A 26,152-nucleotide genomic window follows, 5' to 3' on the forward strand; every position below is an offset into this window, starting at 1 on the left:
GCTTGCTGCATCCCCCCCTCCTGGGTTCAAGCAGTTCTCCTGCCTCAGCCTCCCGAGTAGCTGGGACTACAGGCACACACCACGATGCCCAGCTAATCTTTGTATTTTTGGTAGAGATGGGGTTTTGCCATGTTGGCCAGGCTGGTCTTGAACTCCTTACCTCAGGTGATTCACCCATCTTGGCCTCCCAAAGTGCTGGGATTACAGGCATGAGCCACTGCACCCGGCCCACAGCTTTTTCTTTCTCGTAATTCTGTGGATGGGAATTTGGAAAGGGCTCAGCTGGCCAACTCTTCCACTCTACTTGGTGTGGGCTGTGGCTGATCCTATGGCTGCATTTAGCTGGGAGCTTGAGCTGGTGGGGACATCCAAGCTGGCCTCCATCCTCTAGGGCCTCCTCCAGATGGCCTTGGCTTGTCCATGGATCTAGCTTGGCTTCCTTGCAGCATGGTGGCCAGGCTGTAATCGGGAGAACGTAGAGCTCAAAGCCTCTGAAGAATTGGGCTTGAAAGGCCCAGAAAGTCACATTCTGTTGGCCAAACAGGAGAGGAAGGAGACTCCCGGCCTCACAGACCAGAACAGGGATTAAATGAGTTGCTGTGTGGATGTGTCTGGCATTAGTAAATATCCTGTACACCATCGCTGTTTGCATTGTTATGCCCCTTTAGTCATTAAGTCATTAGCTAATACTCATGGTGCAGGGATGGAGGAAACAGCCTGTCAGAGGCAGTTTTGAGGGACAGGAGGTTTGCTCAAGGAACCATGTGCAGAAGGCCTCAACCCTGATTGCATATTACAGTCACCTGAAAATCCCCCGGCCAGAGGCCCACCCAGGCGACTTCAACCAGTCCTAGGGGTAGGATCCAGGTGTGGGTATTTTTTAAACTCCCCAAGTTAAGTTATTGTCATGATGTAGCTATTGACCATGACTGGTAAGAGTTGTTGATTCAGTGAATGAAAGCGTGTTTAATTTTTTTTTTTTTTTTTTTTTTTTTTTTTTTTTGAGACGGAGTTTCGCTCTTGTTGCCCAGGCTGGAGTGCAATGGTGTGATCTCGGCTCACCGCAATCTCTGCCTCCTGGGTTCAAGCGATTCTCGTGCCTCGGCCTCCCAAGTAGCTGGAATCACAGGCATGCACCACTATGTCCGGTTAATTTTGTATTTTTAGTAGAGATGGGGGTTTCCCCATGTTGGTCAGGTTGGTCTCGAACTCCCAACCTCAGGTGATCTGCCTGCCTTGGCCTCCCAAAGTGCTGGGATTACAGGCATGAGCCACTGCGCCTGGCCTTAAATTTTAATCAAATAGCACTTTCCAAAAACCTAACTATAGACAAGAAAGGTGCTGGGTCCCAGAATGTGAAAGTACAGGAGGCTTAAGTTAAACATCGACGGCCCCTGAGCCCTGCCTTTCCTCCAACAAACCAGCCAGGCTCCCAAGAAAAAAAGATGCCCCTTTGTTACATGAGATGAACATCTTAGACTTATCTATTAATGAAATAAATGTACAATTTGAGACTAAACAGCTGGACAGGAAGATGGGATGGGTCTGACTTCAGACACTGTTGGCGGGTGCAGGAGCAGGAGGGAGGCACAGTGGCGGTCTGTGCCCACTCGTGCGTTCATTTGTGACTATTATACAAGTAGTAGCACTCCAACATTTATAGCGTAGCCTCGGAATTATGCAGAATATATTTGCAATCTCTTTTTGGTGGCAGAACTGAAAATAGAAATTTAAAAACCTGAGAGAGAGAGAGAAGAAAAGGAGGTGGGAAGAGCAGGAGCTTCATATTCCAGGTGGAAAGTTGAAGTCATGAAACCAGACAGATCTCTCTTTCTTTCCCCTAATTAATTAAAGGTTGTAAAGTCAGGGTGTGGGCTGGGTGTATTCCCTTTATTTTTTAAAACCATGTTTGACAGCAGGCTCCCAGGATTTCATCAGGATCTCAGGTGCGCTGTAATTCACGTGTCATGCACCCGGTTGCGTAACTGCATTGTTACAAGGGCAGCGTTTCTCTATGGAGTCCATTTACATCATCTCATCAGGAGAGAGGAAAGCCACAGCACGTCTTGCCCTTAAGGAAAAAATGCAATTTCTTTCATGTTTTAAAGTAATCGCCTGAAAGATAAAAATACAAAAGGAAAAAAGTAAAAAACACCCATAGTGCCCACCACTTAACAATGTTTAACACACGCCTCACCTTGCCTTTCCTATTTTGAGCATGGCGGCAAAACAGAAGGATTCTGGTCATGGACTTTGGACACAAGTTGCCTGACTTCAGAATTCAACTTAGGTTGGTCACTTGCCTGGTCCCTGACTCAGTTTCCTGATCTGTGAATTGGAGATAACAGTGGTAACCCACTTGAGGATTAAGTGCATGACTACAGTATCTGAAAGGTGCCGTGCCTGGCCCTGATAGGACACAGTACTGCTATCATCACTACCATGACGACTCCTGACTTCTTCCTGTACTTACAAAAGACACATGCACACACACACACATGCATAGATACAGACAGGAACACATGCACCATGCACCCACATTCCAACAAGTCAATGCATGTGCTCATTTGCACACACACACAAACATGTACATACCTGTGAAAACACACATACTTTTTCCCACAAACAATAACATACTCTACGTAGAGGTCTGCAGCTGCACACATGTCACAACATGTCATGGATATTTCTTCCAGTCAGCAACCATACATTTTCCAGCAAGGGTGCCATTCTTATTAGCTGTTCCTCCCTGGATGGTTGGGGTTGTCCTGAGACTTCACTGTGACCCAGATTTAGCGCTGCAGGGCTTGCTGTGTGTTGGGGATGCAGAGTTTTAACTTTCTCAGATACTGTCAAATCGCTGTCCCAAATCTACGCCACTTTGCACACCTCCCGGAGGGCCTCTCTCCACGTCCTGGTCAGGAGTGCACATGGATGCTGAACTCTACCAATCCGATCATTGAGAAACGCTCTCTCATTAATTTGCATTTCTGTAATTATTATTTATGCAAAGGCTTCTAATGCATCTTGCGCAGCCTGTAAGCACCATCGTGAACAATGTCAATCTATTCTTGGCCTGCACAGTTTGTTTTATAGCTTTGTTACAAACAAAAACTGTGCAGACAACCCACAGCTCACTCAGACCAGTAATGTGCCAAATTAGCGCATGAGGCGAAGAGGAGTTCTAAACGTGGAACACTGTTTCCAGTTGTAATATGTTGGAAGTGCCCATCCTCATCCTACCAAGCAAATAATTCAGCATCTAGTCGTTCATTCAAAAATTGTTTCCTGAGCACCTGTCTGTGTCAGGCTTATACTGATTATAGGCTTTCGAGTGGCCTCAGTAAACACAAATTTTTAAAAATCCCTGTCCTTGTGGAATTTATGGTCTATCCCAAATCATATCTGAAAGTGGGCACCTGAGATGAGGACCCCACAGCATATGGTGGCCGCTGCGTGTGGGAGTCCATAATGGCCATGGACCCACTTGGTGTCCCACTGTAGCTGTGACCGAGGCCACTCAGGGTGGGTGGGCAGACAGTGCCCCTAGGACCATGGGACAGGATCAGCAGAGAGTGTCTCATGGCCCTAGAGGTGTTCCTTACACAGATGGGAAAAAGGAAGCCCAAGGGTGCCTGCCTGCCCACGGCACCTGGGAAGCCCACCTTCCTGCCTTCCTCCAAGGGAAGGTCTGAGGAGCCCTGTCAGGCCCCCACTGTTCCCTGGCACCCATGCACTGAGGTCCTGCTCTGGGGCTGGTCTCCAGGCCGGTCCCTGCTGAGCCTGGGCTGGGGCAGAGCAGCGAGCAGAGGTGCAGGAAGGGCCCAGGCAGTGGGACCCACTCTGTGCCAGCTGGTGTCTGCCTCTTACTCAAGTTAATGGGACTGGCCCTTGGTTCCCAGTTCCTATTTGAAATATACCAAGAAAGGACTGTGGTGCCTTGTCCTTGGCCGAGACTCTTGCCTCTGGACCAAGCAGCCGGCCAAGGGGGGTGGCAGCTATCACTGGGCCAGCGTGTTTGGGGGGGCTCAGCCTGGACAGGTCACCAGTGTGGTCGCTGAATAGCGTGGCTGAGGGAGGAAAGCATTCCCCAAATCCTCAGGGGCTTTCCCCTGAAATGGAACCAAGCCATGGATGTCCATAGCACTAGCATGCAGTGGCTATTTGCAGGCCTGTGGCGAGAGCTGACTGAGTGATGGGGCCATCCATAGTGGCACCCCAGCCTCATGGAGCTGGCACCAGGCCCATGCAGCTAGGGGGTTTCAGACACAGGCCCCACACGGGTGCAGGGCTGTCCTGGAGAGAGTGCTGCTCATTCGGAGAGCCAGGCGCACTTCCCCAGGGTGCTGATGGGTGAGGTTTGAGTAACAAGCCACCACTGACTTGGTGGCTTAAAACAGCACAGCTTTGTTCTCTTACTGTTCTGGATGCTAGAAGTCTAAAACCAATCTGACTGGGTTAAAGTCAAAGGTGGGCAGGGCTGGTTCTTTCTGGAGGCTCTAGGGGAGAATCCATTTCTTTGCTGTCTTTCTGCTTCTAGGACCCACCTGCATTCCTTGGCTCTTGTCTCCTTTCTCTATCTTCAAAGTGCATCGCTGCAGTCTGCGTCCATCAGTTAGTCACCTCCTGCTCTCTTCTGGTCAGACTGTCTCAGGAGGACCCTTGTGACTCCATTGCCCTCCTCCCCCAGATAATTCTGGGCTTCATCACATCTGCAGAGTCCTACTTGCCATGTAAGGTCACACCCACGGGTTCCGGGGATTAGGATATGAACGTATTTGGGGGCCACTATCATCCTGGCACGTGGAGAGACACAGAAGGTGTCTCTGGGCAGGGGTGTAAAAGACAGGGTTTGCAGGCAGAGAGAGCGGTGCCCAGCACCTGTGGAACCCTCTGAGACAGTGAGTCAGCCCTGACCTGTTTCCAGCCTGGCCCAGCTCTGCACTGGGCGGGTCCGAGTGTGGCTACTCTCTCCAGGCAGTGTGGATCCCTGTGGGGAATTGCAAACCCGCCAGGTTGGCAGGAGCCAGGGACACAGGGCAGGCAGCAATGGTGGGATGGGAAGGCTGACCTTGTGTGTTGCAAGGGTGTCCCCACCTAACCGTGCAGAGCTTGGGCACACAGCATGGGGGTGCTGTGGGGCATTGGCGGCATAGAAGGTAAGGGAGGATGCCCTGATGGGATGCACATGATCTTGGTGGAAGTAGAATGAACAGAGACCTGGGCGAATGGAGCCGATGTTGGGATCATAAGAGCCACCAGCCTAAGCCTAGATCCCTCAGAAACTGTGTGTTGGCTCCTCAGCCAGCTGCGGGGTCAGCTCGCGCCTTCCGGTCCTCTTTCCTCCCTGCTCATTGTATGGTCATCTGCAGGGAAGTCTTTCCCTTCTCAGCTCCATGAGGCCCACATCTGCACAAGTGCACCTCTTTGTCCACCCTGATGACTCCCTGCAGCCCCACAGCCCTCTCCTCTGAAGGCCTGTGACACCTCCAGGTGGCAGACAAAGGGGCTGGCTGCTCTGAGGCAGGGGAGGCAGGGTCTCCCCACTGCAGGTGAATACACAGGACACTTGTTTCCAGATGGCACCAGGCGGTATGAGATGCCCGGGAACCACAGAGTGACCTCCTGTCCTCCACTCTGCGGCTTACTCCACGCTGTGCAACTTGACAAACCTCAGTAACTTTACCTGCAAGATGTTGGTTTCAGGGCAACTCTGACACAACCCTACCTTGCTCTCTGTAGGCCTTGGGCTGTGCCCAACAATTCGTCTTCTGTCATAAACGAAGTATCCTCTTTGTCACAGATGAGGTCCCCTGGGACTGGCCCCTGGGAGCAGCAGGAACTCACCTGCCTCTCCTGAAATGTCCCCAGAGCGGGACTGAGCCCCAGAGAGGAGTCCCAGCAAGGCCTGCTGGGGATGAGGGAGGCTCACAGGCAAGTCCTGGTGTCAGGCGGGGCATGTCCACACGTGGGCCCCCACCAACACAGGCCCACATAGGCAGGCTGCCCGTGCGCCTCTGCTCACTCCACACCCTGGACAGCCCAGCCATTTCCATCCTGGGGATGTTTAGCCCACGGCTGACAAGGATGGGGGGATTCTGTGGGCAGGGCCAGGCAGCAGGGCTTGGCACTGGGGGCTGTGTGGGTGGTGTCCGAAGTTTCCAGCCAGACCCCAGTGCTGCCCACACCCCTGCTGGCTGCTGAGTTCTGGCGCTGGGGCGTTGCCTCTCTCAGCTGTGCAATACCTGGGACCTCTCCTGTGTTTTCCTGTTCATCCAGACTTCTCATGGCTTGAGCTATGTTTCCCCCGGTTCCCAAATCCATCCAGCTCAGAGTTTCCCCTGCCAAACCACAGAAATAATACACAGCTCGTTTCCTGGCAAACACACCTTCCAGAGCCAGACTCAACTTGCCACAAGATGGGCTTATCATGAAGTGAAATCTTAACACTGCAGTTCTCTGGGTTTTTGATCGTTCTCACAAAGGTGGGGAAATTGGAGTTGGCGTGTTTCAGAGCAATGGAAGCAGGTCACAGTCTGTTAACTCTGTAAAATAAAACCTTCTGGAAAACAGAAAATTTACCTGACCACCAGTGGGTGTGTGACCACAGAGCTCTAGCTGGGGCTCCTGCCTGCTCACCGTAGAGATTGCAAAGGAACAAACAGTGCATCGTTTCCAGTTTGCATCTGTAGGTAACCACGTTTAAGTGAAGCTGGGAGCTGACTCAGAAAAACGAAGCTTCAAGCACTCTTGTAAGATCTGAGCCAAGCGCGATGAATCCCTGTGCCCTCAGCAGGCCTGCCAGGCACAGCCATGGTGCCCGGCCAGCACCGCCACCACATTCACCACTGCAAGGAGCTTCCTGGCTCTGCAGCAAGATCACACCCAGGCCTGTGGGCCGTGGGAGCCCTGCTTCCTCATTGCCGTCCCTGGGAGTCCACTCTCCACCTTTTCATTGTCCCAGCAGGTCAGGCTACCCAGGGACGCCCTGGATTTTGGATCTCCTGGCACACTGACCGAAAACCCTTCTTTTTCCCTCAGAAAACACATTGGAAATGAGAGGGTATGAATCAGATAAGCTTAGGGACATCTCTGAAGTCATTAACATCTATTTTAAGCATCAACTGTGGGGTTTGAGACCCTAAGTATCATCTGTGGCTAATTGTCTGCAGCTTCCCCCAGAAACGACCGCCAAGCCACACTCCAGAGCTGCTGTCCTGGAACAGCCTGTAGAGAAGGAGCAATTTTTGGTAGTTTTTCCCCAATCTGTCTTGGGCCAATGCTTTTGTAAAACACAGAGGACATTACTGAAACACAGGCACACACTTTGATGCCACAGTCCTGTCAAATTACCGTGAGAGTTCTGAACACGTACACTTCCTTACACTCTGTTATCTCGTCACGGGGCAGAAAGCAGCAGCTCACAAGTGATCTGGTCCACGGACTCTACTGGGAGAGAGTTGGCAGCCCCATACCCTAGATTCTCTGTGCTTTCCTATTTCAGCCATAAACAACCTTCTTATTGTTTTTTTTTTGTTTGATAGACAGAGTCTCCCTCTGTCACCCAGGCTGGAGTGCAGTGATGCAGCCTTGGCTCACTGCAACCTCCATCTCCCAGGTTCAAGCAATTCTCCTGCCTCAGCCTCCCAAGTACCTGGGATTACAGATGTGCACCACCACACCTGGCTGATTTTTGTATTTTTGTAGAGACGGGGTTTCACTGTGTTGGCCAGGCTGGCCTTGAACTCCTGACCTCAGGTGATCCACCCGCCTTGGCCTCCCAAAGTGCTGGGATTACAGGCGTGAGGCACTACACCCGGCTCTTATTTATTTATTTATTTTTATAAACCACAGATGCTGTCAAACTGCCAGCCAGAAAGTCCTTTGTCAGACCATACAGCCTGATCTTCAGCCAGAACACTGTCACAGTGGCTCTTCTACAGCCCCTGTGAGCCAGGCTTTTAGGGGCTCCTGATGCAGTTCTTCTGTCCGCTGCTCCACAGTCTCATAAAATGAGGACGTCTGCCAACACAGAAACTGCAGTGCCTTCTTCAAAGATTTCACCTGGACATGCTTGTCAAATTCTGTAAAACATGCCACCTAAAATGGGCAGAAGCCCATTTTCCTTCTTGTATTTTTCTTTTCTTTTTTTGAGACAAAGCCTCACTCTGTTGCTCATGCTGGAGTGCAGTGGGGCGATCTTGGCTCACTGCAACCTCTGCCTCCTGGCTCACTGCAACCTCCACCTCCCGGATTCAAGCAATTCTTATGCCTCAGCCTCCCGAGTAGCTGGGATTACAGGCATGAGTCACCATACCTGGCTAATTTTTGTATTTTTAGTAGAGACAGAGTTTCACCATGTTGGCCAGGCTGGTCTCAAACTCCTAACCTCAAGTGATCCTCCCGCTTCAGCCTCCCAAAGTGCTGGAGTTGCAGGTGTGAGCCACATCACCAGGCTGTTCTTGAATTTTTCTACATCCTTCTTCACCTACAAATCCCTTCCCAACACACATGGTTTTCCCAGGGTCCTAGTTGATATATTTGAATTTCTTCTAAACCGATAATTTGGTTTTCTGTGTTTCTTTGTCTAGATTTAGCTTTTCTTTCCTTTTAAAAATTAATTTATTACTAAATTTGGCAAACTCTAAAAATACATCGTGGAATGGAGTTTAACATTATTAAGTTGGGAGCTGATTTTGGTTCTCATTGGCTTAAATGAGCCATTTCTTCCACAATGGAGCCTGCATTCACTTTGCAACTCTCAAAAAAGTATTAATTTGTTAACTTTAGTGGTGTAAAAAAGTTCTTTTTAGTGGAGTGGAGGGGGTTAATGTTTTGTTATCTTTTGATGTGAGGTTATGCTGGTCCCATGAAACATGGATGTGTTCTCTCTTCCTCTATTTCCTGGAAGAGTCTGTGTACAGTTGGTGCTATTACGTCTTTGAACATTTGATGGAATTCACTTGTGAAACCATCTGGGCTGGTTTCCTTGGTGGGAAGGTTAATGATGACAAATTCAATTTCTTTCATGGATACAGGATTATTCATATTTTCCCTTTCATCTTGTGTAAATTTTGGTAGATAGTACTTCTCAGGAAATTTGTTCAGTTCATTAAGTTGCCAAATTGATTGCTATAAAGTTGTTCACAAAATCAGCTTATTATTCTTTTAATATCTGAAGTGGTAACCAGTGTTTCATTTCTGGTATTTGTCATTTGTGCTCTATTAATAATTTTTTCTTATTAACTAGTTATGACTTTATTTTGTTGCTTTTAAAGAACTAAGATTTAGCTTTGTAATCTTTTTCTTTTTTAAAAAAGATTTTTTTTTTCACTTTGTTTCTTTACAAACCCTTGTGTTGAGGGCGATTTTCAATACATCACAGCGAGGGAAGCAGTGTAATCTTTTCTAACATTTGTTTTCTCTCTTGTTGACTTCTGCTCCTTCCGTCTTCTTTGGGTTTACTTTGCTCTTCTTTTTTTAGCTTTTGGAGGTGGACTCTTCTGTCTTTGAGGTCACATGTTTCCTCTTTTCTAACATAAGCCTTTAAAAGTGTAAATTTTCCTCCTCACACTGCTTTAACGCATCCCATACATTTTGATATATTTATTGTATTTTTACATATCTGTCAATTAGAAATATTTTTAAAATTCCGTGGGATTTTTTTTTTGAAACGTGCATTATTTAGAAGTGTGCAGGCTAATTTCCAAATATTGGGGGATTTCCTCGATCTGTTATTATTTCTAATTTAATTCTGCTGTGGTAGAGAACCTACTTTGTGCTATTTCAAATATTTTTAAATTTTGGGGACTTGTATTATGGCCCAGCATATAGTTTGTCTTAGTGAATTTTCTATGTGTACTTGAAAAGAATGTGTAGTGATACAGAAATAGCAATTAGGTAAAGGTAACTGATGATAATGTTCACTTCCTCCAAAGGTTTACTGATATTTTTGTAACTGATCAATAAGCTGATGAAAGAGAAGTGTTAAATCTCTTAATATGAGTGTGGAATTGTTTCTTTCTCCAACAAACTAAGCAGAGAAAGGGACTTCTTCCACCTGATAAAGGGCATCTGTGAAAAACCTGGTGCTAACTCAATACAATACTTATTGTTGAAATATTGAGCACTTTCTCCCTAGGATCAGAAAGATAAGGAAGTAAGTGCATGCATTCTCTCTCTCTCTCTCTCTCTCTCTCTCTCTCCTTCTAGTTAATTGTACTGAGAACCTAGCTATGACAATGAAACAAGAAAAACATGTAAAGGCATAAATATTGGTGGGAAAGAAGTAAAATTGTCTCTATTTGAACATGACATGATTGTTTACATAGAAAACCTCAAGGAAACTACAGAACCACTAGTATAAGTCTGCAGGATACAAAAATCAATAGCATACATACATATATACTAGCAGCAAACAATTGGAAAATGAAATTTTAAAAAATTTATTTACAACAGTACCAAATAAAATATTTTTAAATATTTAACAAAAGATGCAGAAGTCCTTTTCACAGAAAACTGCAGAATATTGTTTTTTTTTTTTTTAATATTTTTTTTTTTTTTTTTTTTTTTTTTTTTTTTTTTTTTTGAGACGGAGTCTCCCTCTGTCGCCCAGGCTGGAATGCAGTGGCACGATCTCGGCTCACTGCAAGCTCTGCCTCCCGGGTTCACGCCATTCTCCTGCCTCAGCCTCCCGAGTGGCTGGGACTACGGGCGCCTGTCACCGCACCCGGCTAATGTTTTTTGTATTTTTTTAGTAGAGACGGGGTTTCACCATGTTAGCCAGGATGGTCTCGATCTCCTGACCTTGTGATCCGCCCGCCTCGGCCTCCCGAAGTGCTGGGATTACAGGCCTGAGCCACTGCGCCCGGCCAGAAAACTGCAGAATATTGTTAAGGGAGACATTTTTAAAGACCTGTACAGGCCAGGTATGCTGGTTCATGCCTGTAATCCTAGCACTTTGGGAGGCCGAGGCAGGCGGATCACCTGAGGTCAGGAGTTGGAGACCAGCCTGGCCAACATGATGAAACCCCATCTCTACTAAAAATACAAAAATTAGCCAGGCATGGTGGCACACACCTGTAATGCCAAGTACTCGGGAGGCTGAGGCAGGAGAATCTCTTGAACCTGCGAGGCAGAGGTTGCAGTGAACTGAGATCGCACCACTGCACTCCAGCCTAGGTTACAGAGTAAAACTTTGTCAAAAACAAAACAAACAAACAAAAAAAACCTGAATACATGGAGAGGCATTGTTCCAAATCTCAATTGGATAAGAAGACTCAATAGTGCTATCAGTTCTCCTTATTATTACCTTTTGTATAAATTCATGGGGTGCAAGTGTAATTTTGTTACATGCATAGATTGTGTAGTGGTGAAGTCAAGGCTTCTAGGATATCTATCACCTAAATAACATACATTATACCTATTAAATAATTTTTTGGCATCCATCCCCTCCCACCCCCTCACCCTTCCAAGTGTTTGTTGTCTATCATTCCACATTCTGTGTCCATGTGTACACATTATTTAGCTTCTGCTTATAAGTGAGAACATGTGATACTTGTCTGTGTCTGACTTATTTAATTTAAGGTAATGGCCTCCAGCTCCATCCATGTTGGTGGAAAAGATATGATTTCATTATTTTATGGCTGAATAGTATTCAATTATTTATATATATTAATATATATATAAATTTATATCTATAATAAATATATATATTTATATATATGTATATATATATATTAATATATATATATATAAATGACATTTTCTTTATCCAGTCATATACTGATGGACACTTAGGTTGATTCCACATCTTTGCTATTGTGAATAGTGCTGAGAGAAACATGAGTGCAGGTGTCTTTTTGATACAATGATTTATTGTCCTTTGAGTAGATCCCAGTAGTGAGATTACTGAATTAAATGGTAGTTCTATTTTTAGTTCTTTGAGAAATCTCCGTGCTGTTTTCCATAGAGCACATACTAATTTACATTCCCACCAATAGTATATAAGTTCCCTTTTCTCTGCATCCTTGCTAACATCTGTTATTCTTTGTCTTTTTAATAATAGCCATTCTGTCTGGTGTAAGATGATATTTCATTGTGTTTTTAATTTGCGTTTCTCTGATGATTAATGATTTTGAGCATTCTTTCTTATGTCTGTTGGCCATTTGTATGTCTTCTTTTGAAAAATGTCTATTCATGTTCTTTGCCCACTTTTTAATGGGATTATTTGAGGTTTTTTTGTTGAGTTGTTTGAGTTTCTTATAAATTCTGACTGTCAGTCCCTGTCAAAATGCATAGTTTGCAAATATTTTCTCCCATTTCACTAGTTGTTTGTTCACTCAGCTGATTATTTCCTTTGCTGTGCAGAAGCTTTTTAGTTTAATTAAATCCCATTTGTCTGTTTTTGTTTCTGTTGCCTGTGCTTTTGAGGTCTTGGTGATGAATTTTTTGCCTAGAGCAATGTTGAGAAGTTTTCCCTAGGTTTTCTTTTACTACTTTTATAGTTTCAGATCTTACATTTAATTTGAGTTGACTTTTTTTATATGGTGAGAGTAGGATCCAGTTTCATTCTTCTGCAAATGACAATCCAGTTTTTCTAGCACAATTTACTAAAAAAAGTGTCCTTCCCCCAGTATATGTTCTTGTTGACTTTATCAAAGATCAGTTGGCTATAAATATGTGCTTTTATTTCTGTGTTATCTACTCTGCTCCACTGATTTGTGTGTTTATACCAGTTCCATGCTGTTTTGGTTATTGTAGCCTGGTGGTATAATTTGAAGTCAGATAATATGATGGCTCCAGCTTTGTTCTTTTTGCTTGGGATTGCTTTGGCTATTTGGGCTCTTTTTTAGTTGCATATGAATTTTGGGACTATTTTTTTCTAAATCTGTGAAAAATGATGTTGATATTTTGGTAGGGATTGCATTAAATTTGTAGATTGTTTTTGGCAGTATGGACACTTTAATAATATTAACTCTGATCAATTAGCATGGAATGTTTTTCTATTTGGGTTATCTACAATTTCTTTCATCAGTGTTTTGTAGCTTTCTTGGTAGAGGTCTTTCGTCTTCTTGGTTAAAAATATTCCTGGATGTTTTAAATTTTTGGTAGGTATTGAAGATGGGATTGCCTTCTTGATTTGGTTCTCAACTAGATCATTATTGATGTGTAGAAATGCTACTAATTTTAGTAGATTGATTTTGTATCCTAAAATTTTCCTGAATTTATTTATTGAATTGAAGAGTTTTTGATGGAATGTTTAGGGTTTTCTAGATGTAAGAATGCATCATCAGTGAACAGGAATAATTTGACTTACTTTTTTCCAGTTTGGATGCCTTTTATTTCTTTCACTTGATTGCTCTAGCTAGGACTTCCAGTACTATGTTGAATATGGGTGGTGAAAGTGGGCATCCTTGCCTTGTTCCAGTTCTTAGAGGGAATGCTTTAGACTTTTCCCCGTTTAGTATGGTGCTGGCTGTGGGTTTGATGTATATGGGCTTTATTATTTTGAGGTATTTTCCTTCTGTTCCTAGTTTGTTGAGGTTATCAATTTATCATGTAAGAGATGCTGAATTTTATAAAATGCTTTTTCTGCATCTGTTGAGATGATCATATAGTTTTGGTTCTCAATTCTGTTAAGTGATGTTTCACATCTATTGCTTTATGTATGTTGAACCATCCTTGCATTCCTCATGTAAAATCCACTTGATCAGTTCTCAAATTGATCCATGGATTCAATGCAATCCTAATCAAAATTTTAGCAAAGAATTTTTTGTAGAAGTTGAGAAACTAATTCTAAAATTTACTTGAAAATATAAAGGACCTGCATTAGTCAAAGACATTTTTAAGAAGTTGGAGGGCTGACACCACTTGATTTTAAAACTTCCTACAAAACTACAGTAACCAAGTAGTATGGTAATACTGGAATGTTAGATACATAGAGCCCTTGAACATAAGAGGGATAGTCATACACAGGCAAAGATAGCCATAGATAATCAATTTTTAACAAAGATACCCACTCAAATTAATGAAGAAAGAAATGTTTTTTCAACAACTGAGTATATGCATAAGGAAAAAATGAACATCAACTCTTACCTTGCTCTGTATACAAAATTCACTTGAAATGACCATACACATAAAAATCCTAGAAGAAAACATAGGAGAAAATCCTTGCAACCTTGAGTGGCATATGTTTTTTACATAGGATACAGAAAGCACAATCCATAAAAAATTGATAAACTGGACTTATCAAAATTTACAGCTTTTGCTCTTCAAAGGCACTATTAAGAAATGAAGGCAAGTCACAGAATAGGAGGAAATATTACCAATACCTATATCTGATGATAACTTGTAATCACAAAACATAAATTTTGCTTAAATCTCAATATTAAGGCTGGGTATAGTGGCTCACATCTGTAATCCCAGTGTTCTGGGAAGCCAAGGTGGGAAAATAGCTTGAGCCCAGGGGTTTGAGACCAACCCAGACAACATAGGGAGACCCCATCTCTACAAAAAAATTCAAAATATAGTCAGGAGTGGTGGTGCATGCCTGTAGTCTCAGCTACTCAGGAGGCTAAGGTAGGAGGATCACTGAAGCCCAGGAGCTCAAGGCTGCAGTGAGCTATGATCATGCCATTGTATTCCAGCTTGGGCAACAGAGTGAGACCATGTCTCCAGAAAAGAAAAAGAAAAAAACCTCAAAATAGTAAAAGGACAGGCTTTTTTTGCAGATGCTGCCACCACCCAGGGCCCCCTGCCACCAACCATAATGGACATCACCGATAATGGTGAGCCCTTGGGTTGTGTCTCCTTCGAGCTGTTTGCAGACCAAGTTCCAAAGACAGCAAGAAACTTTTGCACTCTGAGCATTAGAGAGAAAATATTTGGTTATAAGGTTTCCTGCTTTCACAGAATTATTCCAGGGTTTATGTGTCAGGATGGTGACTTCACAGGCCATAATGGCACTGGTGGAAAGTCCATTCATGGAGAGAAATTTGATGAAAACTTCATCCTGAAGCATACAGGTCCTGTCATCTTTCCATGGCAAATGCTAGACCCAACACAAATGGTTTCCAGTTTTTCATCCACACTGCCAAGACTGAGTGGTTAGATGGCAAACGTGGTCTTTGGGAAGGTGAAAGAAGGCATGAATATCTTGGAGGCCATGGAGCATTTTGGGTTCAGGAATAACAAGACCAGCAAGAAGATCACCATTGCTGACCCTGGACAGTCTAATATCTTTGACTCGTGCTTTATCTTAACCACCAGACTTTTTCTGTAACCTGGAGAGCACCCCTCCACCCCATTTGCTCACAGTAGCCTATCATCTTTTGCTATCGATGCATTTTTTTTTTTTTTTTGAGATGGAGTCCCCTCTACTGCCCAGGCTGGAGTGCAGTGGTGCGATCTCAGCTCACTGCAACCTCTGCCTCCTGGGTTCAAGCGATTCTCCTGCCTCAGCCTCCTTAGTAGCTGGGACTACAGGCAAGTGCCACCACACCTAGCTAGTATTTGTATTTTTAGTAGAGACAGTGTTTCATCATATTGGCCAGGCTGGTCTTGAACTCCTGACCTCATGATTTGCCCGCCTCAGCCTTCCAAAGTGCTGAGATTACAGGCGTGAGCCACCACACCTGGCTGATGCATTCTTTAGGTTCCATATTTTCCTTATTCCCCTCCAGTTCTAGCTGGATTGCAGAGTTAAGTCTAAGATTATAAAATAAATATTAAATAACAACAAAAATAGTAAAAGGACAAATAATACAATGTATACATGGGCAAATTACTTGAACAGACACTTCACCAAAGAAGATATAGAAATGACCAACAAATATAAGATACATAAATGGCCAAAAAAAACCACGAAAAGATGTTCAACATCATCAATTGTCTGTGAATTGCAAACAAAACTGCAAGGAGAGATCACTACACGTCCACTAGGATGGCTAAAATTACAGACTGACAATACCAAATCGGCCTTGGTGGGAGTGTAAGTGATGCAAACACTTTAGCAAACTATTGGGCAATTTCTTAAAGTTAAGCATATGCTTTTCATATGACCTAGTTTTTCCACTTTTGGGTATTTTCCCAGAATAAATAAAACATACGTTCACACAAATACCTGTGGGTGAATGCTCATACCAGCTTTATTCACAGTAGCCCCAAACTGGAAAAACCCCACATGTTTATCAACAGGTGAATGGAGAGTCACTGTTTTATATCCATACAATGGAATATACTCAGCAATGAAAGGGAATGAACTCCTTATACTCACCACAGCATCAAGGAATCTCCAGATCACTATGCCGGGTGAGAGAGGCTAGCCAGAAAAGAGTATATCCTTCATGATTTCTCTTACACACAAATTAAACAACTCAAACTAATCTATAGTGATTTAAAAAACAGATGTGTGGTGTCCTCGTGCCCAGGGTGGTGGGAGAGGAGGCAAAGGCGACCAAGGTGTCCCTTGTGGGTGATGAAGGTGTGTTCCCTCCTGATTGTGACCTTGGTTTGTGACCTGAGTGTGCACAGAGTCAGTCCACTCACTGGACTGGAAGCTTGAAGTGGACACAATTTACTGGACAGAAATCATACCCTCAATAAAGTTTCTAAAAAGCTGCCTTGCCTCTGGTTGGGGGTAATTGTAGACTGGGATGGATAGCAAGGAAATCTGGGGAAGCTGAGCGGTGCTCACGTGGACATATACATGAGCAGATTCAGTGAGTGGCACACTTAAGATCAGTCATTTCACCCACTGTGCTACTATGCATGTACATTCCAAACCTCAATTAATAGAAACTGTATACAACTCACTGTTTTAGGCTGAGAATAATTCCTAGAAATTTTACAAAAAGATTTACTTTTTTTTTTTTTTGAGACGGAGTCTCGCTCTGTCGCCCAGGCTGGAGTGCTGTGGCGCAATCTCGGCTCACTGCAAGCTCCGCCTCCCAGGTTCACACCATTCTCCTGCCTCAGCCTGTCCGAGTAGCTGGGACTACAGGCGCCTGCCCCCAAGCCCGGCTAATTTTTTTTCTGTATTTTTAGTAGAGACGGGGTTTCACCGTGTTAGCCAGGATGGTCTCGATCTCCTGACCTTGTGATCCACCCGTCTCGGCCTCTCAAAGTGCTGGGATTACAGGCGTGAGCCACCGCTCTCAGCCAAAAAGGTTTACTCTTTTGGTAAAGTAAAAACTCATTTTCTTTTGAATTAGAGTTTTATGCATCAAATTTGCTCTAAATGGCACAAACCAATTAATAAGAGAAGGAGAGGAAATCCACATCTCTTTATGTTCTCACTGGGTGCCTCAGGGAATGCTGGCATTAAGCCCCTTCTAGCTTTGCAGGTAAACTTCTCCCTCTAGGAAATTGGTGTAAGAGATGCCCTCCAGGAAACTGGCATGAGAGAAAGAAAATGATGCTAAATATAAACAGTTCATTTTCTAAGAAACATCACCTGTTTGTTTATGAAATTTTGCCTTGGAGGTGCAAAATACTAAATAATTTATTGAAGTTGCTGCTGCGATGAAGTGTTTTCAGGGAACATAAAATAAATGTTTCCAAAGGTTTTTGTTTGTTTGTTGTTGTTGTTGTTTTGCATGACCCAGTGTGTTCTAGGAATCTCCCAGCCGGCCGAGCCCAGGCAGTCTAATGATAGAGACACCTGGGCCACCCCAGGGATTGTAATGGGAGAGACTCCCGGCTGACCCCAAGCATTCTAAAGAATGCAAATTAAACTTGGCTTTTAGTTCAGTTTGCTAAGTTGAGGCCCTACTTTTTGTTGGCCTCTCTCCATAAATCCTGTTCAGTGAGAAATTGATCTCAGGTTCTTTTCTGATTATGTCATTGAAGATCACTCACTTTAGTTGTTTAATGGTTGTTGCATTCTTATCGGGCAGTTTTTGCCTAAGGCACCCATTTCCCACTTATGGAGGGCAGAAATCTAAGGTGGCCCCAGAACCAGAACCAAGCCCCCTGGCGTTATTCGCATGATTATGTTACCTCGTATGGCAAAAGACTCTTTCAGATATAATTAAGGTCACTAATTGTCTGATCTAAAAAATTGGAAGATTATCTGGGGTGGGACCTAATATGAGTTCTTATTTATTTACTTATGTATTTATTTTTGAGACAGCATGTCGCTCTGTTGCCCAGGCTGGGCAATGGGGCAATCTTGGCTCACTGCAACCTCTGTCTCCAGGTTCAAGTGATTCTCCTGCCTCAGCTTCCTGAGTAGTTGGGATTACAGGTGCCTGCCACTGTGCCTGGCTAATTTTTGTATTTTTAGTAGAGACGGGGGTTTCATCATGTTGGCCAGGCTGGTCTCAAAGTCCTGACCTCAGGTGATCCGCCCGTCTCCACCTCCCAAAGTGCTGGGATTACAGGTGTGAGCCACCGCACCTGGCCAAGTTCTTTAAAAGCAGAGTTTTTTTTGTCTGGTAACAGAGCTGGAGTTAGATTTGACACCAGGGTGGATTCTCTGTTGCTGGCTTTGAGATGGAGGAGGCCCTGGGACGTCCCTGTTACTGAGAGCAACCCCTAGCTGACAGCCAGCAAGAAAATGAGGATTTCAGGGGACTGCAAGGAAGTGAATTTGCCCAACAACCAGATTGAACTTGGAGGTAGATTTTTTTTTTCCCCAAACCTCCAGATAGGAGCCCTTGACATTGGCCTTGTGAGACTCCAAGCAGAAAACCTCATTAAACCTGCCTGGACTTCTGACCTGTAGAATTATGAGACCATGAATGGGTGTTGTTTTAAGCGATTAAGTCTGTTATGCAGTAATAGGAATTTATTATTTGTTACATAGTTATAGAAAATGAATATACAGGTGGGTGGGGTGGGGGGTATAGCTCACACCTGTAATCCCAGCACTTTGAAAGGCTGAAGTGGGCGAATCACTTGAGCCCAGGAGTTTGAGACCAGCCTGGGCAACATGGCAAGACCTCATCTCTACTAAAAGTACAAAAAATTAGCCGGATGTGGTGGTGCATGCCTGTAGTCCCAGCTACTCAGGAGGCTGAGGTGGGAGGATCACCTGAGCCCGAAAACTTGAGGCTGCAGTGAGCAGTGACCATGCCACTGCACTCCAGCCTGGGTGACAGAATGAGACCCTGTCTCAAAAAAAGAAAAAAGAAGAAAGAAAGAAAAAAAAAATTAATATATATGGCTCTGATAATACAATCTCAGTAATAAACCATTTGATTTATTTCCAGTGTTATTGCTGTTTCCTGGAATAATGAGTGTGGTTCGAGTTTATTTTTACTTTTTAGTTGTGGACAAGGTCTCCATTGTCTAAGCCACTGTGAGAATTCAGGTAAATCACAGCCCATCCTGGGACAGTTCCTCCACATTCTTGCTACTCAAAGTGTGCTTCATGGACTAGTGGCTTCAGCCTCACCCAGGAACTTGTTAGAAACACAGAATCATGGCCCCGCGCCAGACCTCCTGATGCAGAATCTTCATTTTAGTAAGCGACCCACTGCCCCCGCGCCCCCGATGGGTGCTCATTAAAGTTTGAGCAGCACTGTTCGAGCTTGCCCTGAAGTTGTAGTGCGCTCTTATGGACTTGAAACCAAAAAGCATTACCTCTGTGAAGCCAGTCTGGAGCCTGGCTAGACCTTCTCCACCACCTCGGGGGCTTCTTATGTTCCAAAGTCGAACACTCTGGCCAGCTACCAGGGACCTTTCACCGTCAGAACCTGTGCTCACACGTGGCAGCGAGCAGTGCCTGCACCTCAAGGCACCGCATCTTTCCAGCTACAGCGGGCCTGGCTGCTCCAGCTGTGCCCAACATGCCTTAGTAGGGGAATTAAATACCCCTCTCACTCCCAGTTTTGTGTATTTAAAAAATCCTCGGAAGAGAGTGGTATATGAGGCTTGAGGCTTATCAGCAACTGCAGCGGCACGGGGCACGTCGTAGCTGTGAGTCACAGACAAACATACACACTGTGGCTGCCTGAGGCCTCTGAGCTGCCTTCCACGGTCCTTCCCTCTGCAGGGCTCGGGCATGGTGAGGCGGCTTCTTCAGCAAGTGCTGCGGTCAGCGTAGCGGGATTCAGAGTGCAGCTTGTCCGAGTGTCCTCTGCTTCAAGCTCACCTCGGCTCTCATCCCCCAGTAGACCACACATGCCCAGGGGAATTTGACACTTTCTCACCTCTGGGTCTTTAGATGCTTTCTCTCCATCTCACCTTCTCCTGTACCACCTGAGGTACTAAATCTTCCAGGAAGCCTTCCTTGAATGTCTTCTCCTGACATCCCGGTGAAGGGCTCTTGATATTCACTTCCATAGTGCTTTGGTCACCTACTGCAGCATAAAACCACTCCAAATTGAATTGCTTTGCTCACAATTGCACAGGCCAGGGATTTGGGCAGGGCTTGGCTAGGCGCTTTTCACAAGGTGGGTCTCCTTTGTGGATGCTGTTTGATGCTGTCCTCTGAGGCCTCCACTGGAGGCTGGAGCTGCCTGTCCAAGCTGGTGGCCTGACACTGCTGGGGGGAGGCACAGGTGGCACTTTGATGAAAGCACCTACACCTAGCCTGTCTCTGTGGCTGGGGTTCTGTCACGGCATGGTGCCTGGGCTCTGACAGAGGGGGTCCTGAGAGCAAGTGCTCCAGGAGACACAGCCGAAGCCACGGAGCTCTCTGTGGCCTGGTCTAGAACTTTCACACACCACATATGCTGCATTTCTGTCGGGTCAAATGTGTCAAATAAGTCTGCACAGACTCAGAAGGAGGAGACTTACACCACCATGCTGTGTCAGGGACAGCAAAGACTGTGTGGCCACGCTTCCTCTATCGTGCGTGGCCAGGGTCTTCCCCACCACGGCTCCTCCCCTAGGCTGTGCCATCTCACAGGGCTGCCTCCAAGCACATGCCTTCCCCAGCACCACACTCAGTGCTGGCCCTGTGAACACATCTGTGGGACTGATGGAGTAGAAACCTGCTTCAGCAAAAGTCGGGGAGTGGCAAACCTGGGAATGTACAGAAGCACTCTGTGTGCAACATGTATTTCTTATGTACCCAATGACGGCTGAAGTCCATGCAGAGTTTATCACTACTGGTCAGTTTCAGAGTGTAGGTCAGAACCCATGAGCCTTCCTTGCAGAACAGTTTGGAGTGTCACATGAGGACTTCAGCCTGGACACCAGAACCAGGTGGGCAGTGGGGCCCATCACACTGGGACAGGGTCTGCCTGCTGGTCTGCCCAGGGAGAAGATACTCCTAGCTCTTCAGGCTCCTACTCAATCCCATGACAGCACCCCTTAGCGAAAAGGCACCACCCTCGGCGTCAAGGGCATCTCTGAATGAGCGTCATGGTGAGCTTGTGTTAGGAAAATAGCTCTCTTGCCAATGCGCAGGCAAAGTAAGCTTCTGCAATTCTCAAAGTCCTGAGTTTGCAGAATTTTATTTACAGCAAAATGTTGGTTTACCCACAAACATCCTGCTTGGCTAAATATATCTCCTGCTCCTAGAACAGGACCTGTGGTTTTCAAGCGTGGGTTTTGGCCTCCCTTCAGCATGCTGGCACGCATGTGCCCTGCTCTTTCTCCTGTGATCATCGGCATGATAGGAGGCAAGTGAGGAACTCAGTGTCTTCTGACACAGGCATCTCACAACACCAGTGCAGCCGGACCTTTGTCTGGTAGGTCTGTGCACCCAGGAGGACCTGGGCCTGCGGGAAGTCTGGGGCCCACTGCTGGGCATGCTCGTTTCTTGAGCATCCGAGTCACCTTTACAGTCTGCGATGACTGACAAGGTCAAACAGGACTCACTTGCATTGCTGGGTCTCTATGGCGACAGGGAGGACTTGGAGGTAGGTGTTCAGGTCAGAAGGGACAGTCCTGACTTCCTCCACTGCTGCCTGCAGAAGCAGAGGCTGAAGCCACAGGCTGCGGGGGTGGGGAGCGTGCTCCAGGAAGTGGCTCTCGGTGCTCCTGTCCACAGCCTCTGCAAGGAGAGGCCCAGGCAGCGAACACAGTATGGCAAGTGAGGAGAAGGAGACAAAATCAAATTACATGCTGTTTCTCCTTTGACAGTAGGAAGGCAGGAGGGAAGGGAGCTATGTAGACACAGGAGACGCTCCCAGTTCTGCTGGAGCTTAGGCTGGCCCTGGAGCTAAGCTTTAGCAATCTCCAAGGGAAAAGGATTGTTTAACAGAAAAATGGGGCCGAGGAAATACTGGACTTCAAATGAGAAGAAACTTTTTCAGAACTTTCGTGGCATTGGGGCTGGTTGTCCTTCCCAGAACCATACTTTGTGGCAGTGGTGAAGTCATCTCTGATCTGAATCCTCCCCAGCCGGGATGTCAAATGGTCATTTACAGAGAATTAGTAACTGACAGGGAGAGGAGAGAACACCCTTGTTTGCCTGTGAGTGATGGCTGAGTCACAGGCAGTGTGCGGTGATGGGCAACCATTACCTTTTTTCTTGCTGAAATAATTTCATGGTGCAGACTGGTAGGGAGAGTTCATTTTTGAGAAAAGTCAGTTTCCTGTATTTGAGCAAAGAAACCACAAATCATTCTTTAACGTTAGTAAATTTCTGTAAAGCACGAGTTGTCCTAAGTAAGGTGCAAGCGACACGAATCTTTTCCTCAGGCACAGAACTGTCATTCCTGCATTCTTGCGAGCCAAGGGTTAAATATTCAGGAATGTTCTGCCACCTGTTCTCAGGCAGCAATTTGAGCCTGGGAGGCCGCCCAGACAAGGACACGACAGCCCCCTCATGGCCCTTGCAGTTCTGAATGCCTCTCATCAATCCTGGGGTCCTGGGGCAATGGCAGAAGGATCCCCATCACGGTAGAGTCTCCCTTTTCACTTATAAACGCGGCGGGGCTGTGCTGTGCCCTCCGAGTGAGGAAGGGCTCTCTTCAGCCCACTTCACAGAGCCTCCCTGGCAACCCAAGACCCCTAGTCCAGCTGCAGATGGCGAAGGAGGCCCAAAGTGCAGAAAAAAACTCTATGGATAACCCTCAACAGCACTGCAGTGGTCCGAGGCTACTTGAGGCTAAGGGTGCAGAAGACCAGCCCAGGCACAGGTGTCAGGGAAGGCCCTGTCCTCAAGCGTTGGGAAGGAGGTGCTCTTCCAACTAGCCTCTGTCCCCCAACTGAGGGAAAGAGTCTGGCCAGGGACCACCTGGGCCCACCCATGCCCACTGTATCTTCTCCTCCTTTTCCATCTGGTGACAGCTGCGTTTCTGTGGGTGGCCAGGAGAGTTTTTGATTCCCTCGCTGCGATGAAGACATGTTGGAAGAAAAGAAGCTGAGCTCACTCTGAGCCAGGTGTCAGAGGGCTATGGAATGAGGGGCTTTGGTGCTGATACTGCCTGGGGATGTTGAGTGTGTGACGGCTCCTAGGAGCTGAGCAGGGCCAGGACGACGCACAGGAGGGCCGGGGCGCCACCAAAGGCAGGGAGAAGCCCACGTGGACGTCATCAGATCCCCCCTTCATTATTTAACTGAGACTCCAGTCCAAGAAGGACACCGTGTTGTGGGCCCTGAGAGACCCCTGGCGTTGGCGCTCCAGCCAGGCCCCTCTGTCCTGTTGCTGCGTCTGCACTGCCCTGGCTGCTGTATGGCCAGGACCTGTGGCTCCCGTGGCTTGCCCTTGAGCTGCCCTTGGACTCATGGAGCTGTTTTGCAGGCAGGCGCAGAGGCAGGAAGGACCCAGGGGTTTTGATCCTCACCGCTGTCCTCCCCGCCTCATGCCTTTGGCCAAGAGGACCACAGTGGGAGTAAGAAGCCGGGGCAGACGGGCAGACTTGAGGGTGTCATTAGGATCCAAGTTCCCCTAGGAGTTGGGCTCCATCCACTCCGCCACGGAACTAGCCCGAAATTGTGCGCTACCTGCCGCTCCCCTCTGGGCCCTGCTCTGACTCGCTCTCCCCAGTATCCCCTGGAGCCCCCTCCGTCAGTCCCTGGGTGCTCATCTCACGGCGTGCTCCTGCGGAACCGACAGCCCCTGCGCGGACAGCAGGGAAGCCTCAGGAGAGCCCTGGGGGCGGTTTGGGTCGTTGGGGGGAAGGGGAGGAAGGATGGAAGCCCACAGGGGGCTGTGTAGTGCGGGGGCGGGGGCTAAGCTGGGCAGAGCCGAGGCGCCTCTGCTCAGGCCTCTTCTGAGTGGGGTTCCAGGGCCTGCACGTTCCCCCCCCGCCCCCTCCACTCCGTGCAGTAGTAGGATTCCCCCGCAGTGCGGGGGCTCCTGCCCTGGACAGGTCCCCAGGCCTCTCGCCCCGACCAGCAGCTTGGACTGGAGCTGGAGCCGGTCAGATATTTTTCTTTACTAGGGAAACTTGCCTAGCACTGCTCGGTTCTCCAGGCAGGACGACGGCCTTTGGGGGCTGGTGGACGGGATTGGATGCTTCCCTCTCTGCTGCAACCGCTTTGGGTCCGTCTCGATTGTTCCCCCCACCGTTTGCCACGTGCTCCCTGCGCTTCGGGCGCTGGGTTGGCCGCGGGGACCCCCGCACGGTCCGCGCACCCCTGGGGACTCCCGTGAACAGGCCAGGAGGTGGGAGCTATTTTAGTCACTGCGGGGTTACAAATCAGGATGTAAAGTGGGGGCCAGGGGCCAGGAATGAGAACCAAGGGGCGCCGCGGGATCGGGGTGGGGGTAGGCCTCGCGGGAGGGGCCGCGGAAGCGAGGCCAGCAGCACCCTGAAGAGGGGCGGGGAGGGTGCTTGGCCCATTCTGGGAGCTGCCAACGGGTGACAGACTCAGGGTCTAGCCGTGAGGGACGTGGGCTGGGGCAGCAATGGAGCAGGAGCCCAGGCAGGGCGGGTGCGGGCCAGGCTTGCGCAGGCCAGGCCGAGAGTACGCGCGTTTGGGTGGGGGTGGGAAGGCGGGGCGAGGCCCCGGACAGCGTCTGGTGTCAGAAACTGGCTGGGCGGGGACCATTCCAGAGGCCAGGAGAGCAGGAGGAGGACGGGCGCAGTGGGGAGGAGGGCCCTAAAATTGACTTTGGAACCGGTTACCTGTGAGACGTCTCAGGGAGGAATGTCCAGCAGACAATTGGCTACGGAAATCTGGAGCTCAGCGAAGAGAATGGGGCCGCGTGACCATGACATTTACCCAAATGATCCTCAGCAGGCCTCGCCAATTTCTGGGGACACCAGCCTCTCACAGAGGATCTTTCTGGCTTCTCAGAGTCACTTTTACAAGTGTTGCCACAGGGTTATATTGCTTAGCTTCCTTCCTTCCTTCCTCCCTCCCGTTCTCCCTCCCGCTCTCCCTCCCTCCTTCCCTCCTTCTTTGCCTCCTTCCGTTCCTCCTCTCTTTCCTCTCTCTGCTTACTTCCTTCCCTCCCTTCCTCCCTCCTTCCCTCTCTCTTTCCTCTCTTCTGCCTCCCTCCCTCCTTCCCTCCTTCCCTCCTCTCTTTCCTCCTTCCTTCCTTCCTTCCTTCCTTCCTTCCTTCCTTCCTTCCTTCCTTCTTTTCCTTCTTTACTCCCTCCCTCCCTTCTTCTTTCCCACTCTTTCTCCCTTTTCTTTCTCTCCTTCCTTTCTTCCTCTTCCTTCCCCTGCCCCACCCCTTCCCCTTCCCTTTTATAGACAGGGTCTCATGCTGGTGCCCAGGCTGGAGTGCAGTGGGGCAATCATAGCTCACTGCAGCCTTGACCTCCTAGGCTCAAAGCGATTCCCCTTCCAACCCCCGCCCCCCACCAGACCTCCCAAAGTGCTGGGATTACAAGCATGGGCCACCAACCATGCCTAGCCCACTTAACGATTTCTTGCATATAGCTTGTAACTGACCTAAGATAAAATTATGTGAATGCTACTTTGGAGGGAGGAGAGGGTGTCAGTGGAAGTCGTATGACTTTTGCATATCTGTGCCATCAAATATAGGTAAAAGTATCAATGGTGCAATTCTGCTGTTTAAATAGCATCCTTGGCTCTAAATAAAAGGGCTGATATTTTAAGTTGATTCATGTATTGTAAATTAATCCAACCTAATTTTTAAAAAATTGGGGTAATGTTTTTCTTGTTAAGTCATGTTATAAAAATAAAAACTGGAAATTCTTGGCTTAAAAAATAAATAAATTGAAACAGATTCTTAAAATAATCCTCAGCTTAATGTAAGCAATTTTGTCTGTGACGTATCATGAGTTTGATAAGCTGGAGATGTTCTATTAAAAATATTGAAATAGAAATGTCT

The 26,152-nt window shown here is 47.0% G+C and overlaps 1 long non-coding RNA gene across 1 annotated transcript; it reads right to left on the reverse strand.

The window, feature by feature from the left end:
* Positions 1 to 1,588: 1,588 nt before the first annotated feature.
* On the reverse strand, positions 1,589 to 25,166 carry LOC129479222 (uncharacterized). The gene is made up of 3 exons (XR_008656616.2): positions 24,975 to 25,166; positions 14,098 to 14,146; positions 1,589 to 2,115 (listed from the first exon to the last, which is right to left on the reverse strand). It is a non-coding gene; the product is annotated as an uncharacterized lncRNA (long non-coding RNA).
* Positions 25,167 to 26,152: the final 986 nt, after the last annotated feature.

Source organism: Symphalangus syndactylus, chromosome 3 (genome assembly GCF_028878055.3).
Source record: "Symphalangus syndactylus isolate Jambi chromosome 3, NHGRI_mSymSyn1-v2.1_pri, whole genome shotgun sequence".
NCBI lineage: Eukaryota > Metazoa > Chordata > Mammalia > Primates > Hylobatidae > Symphalangus > Symphalangus syndactylus.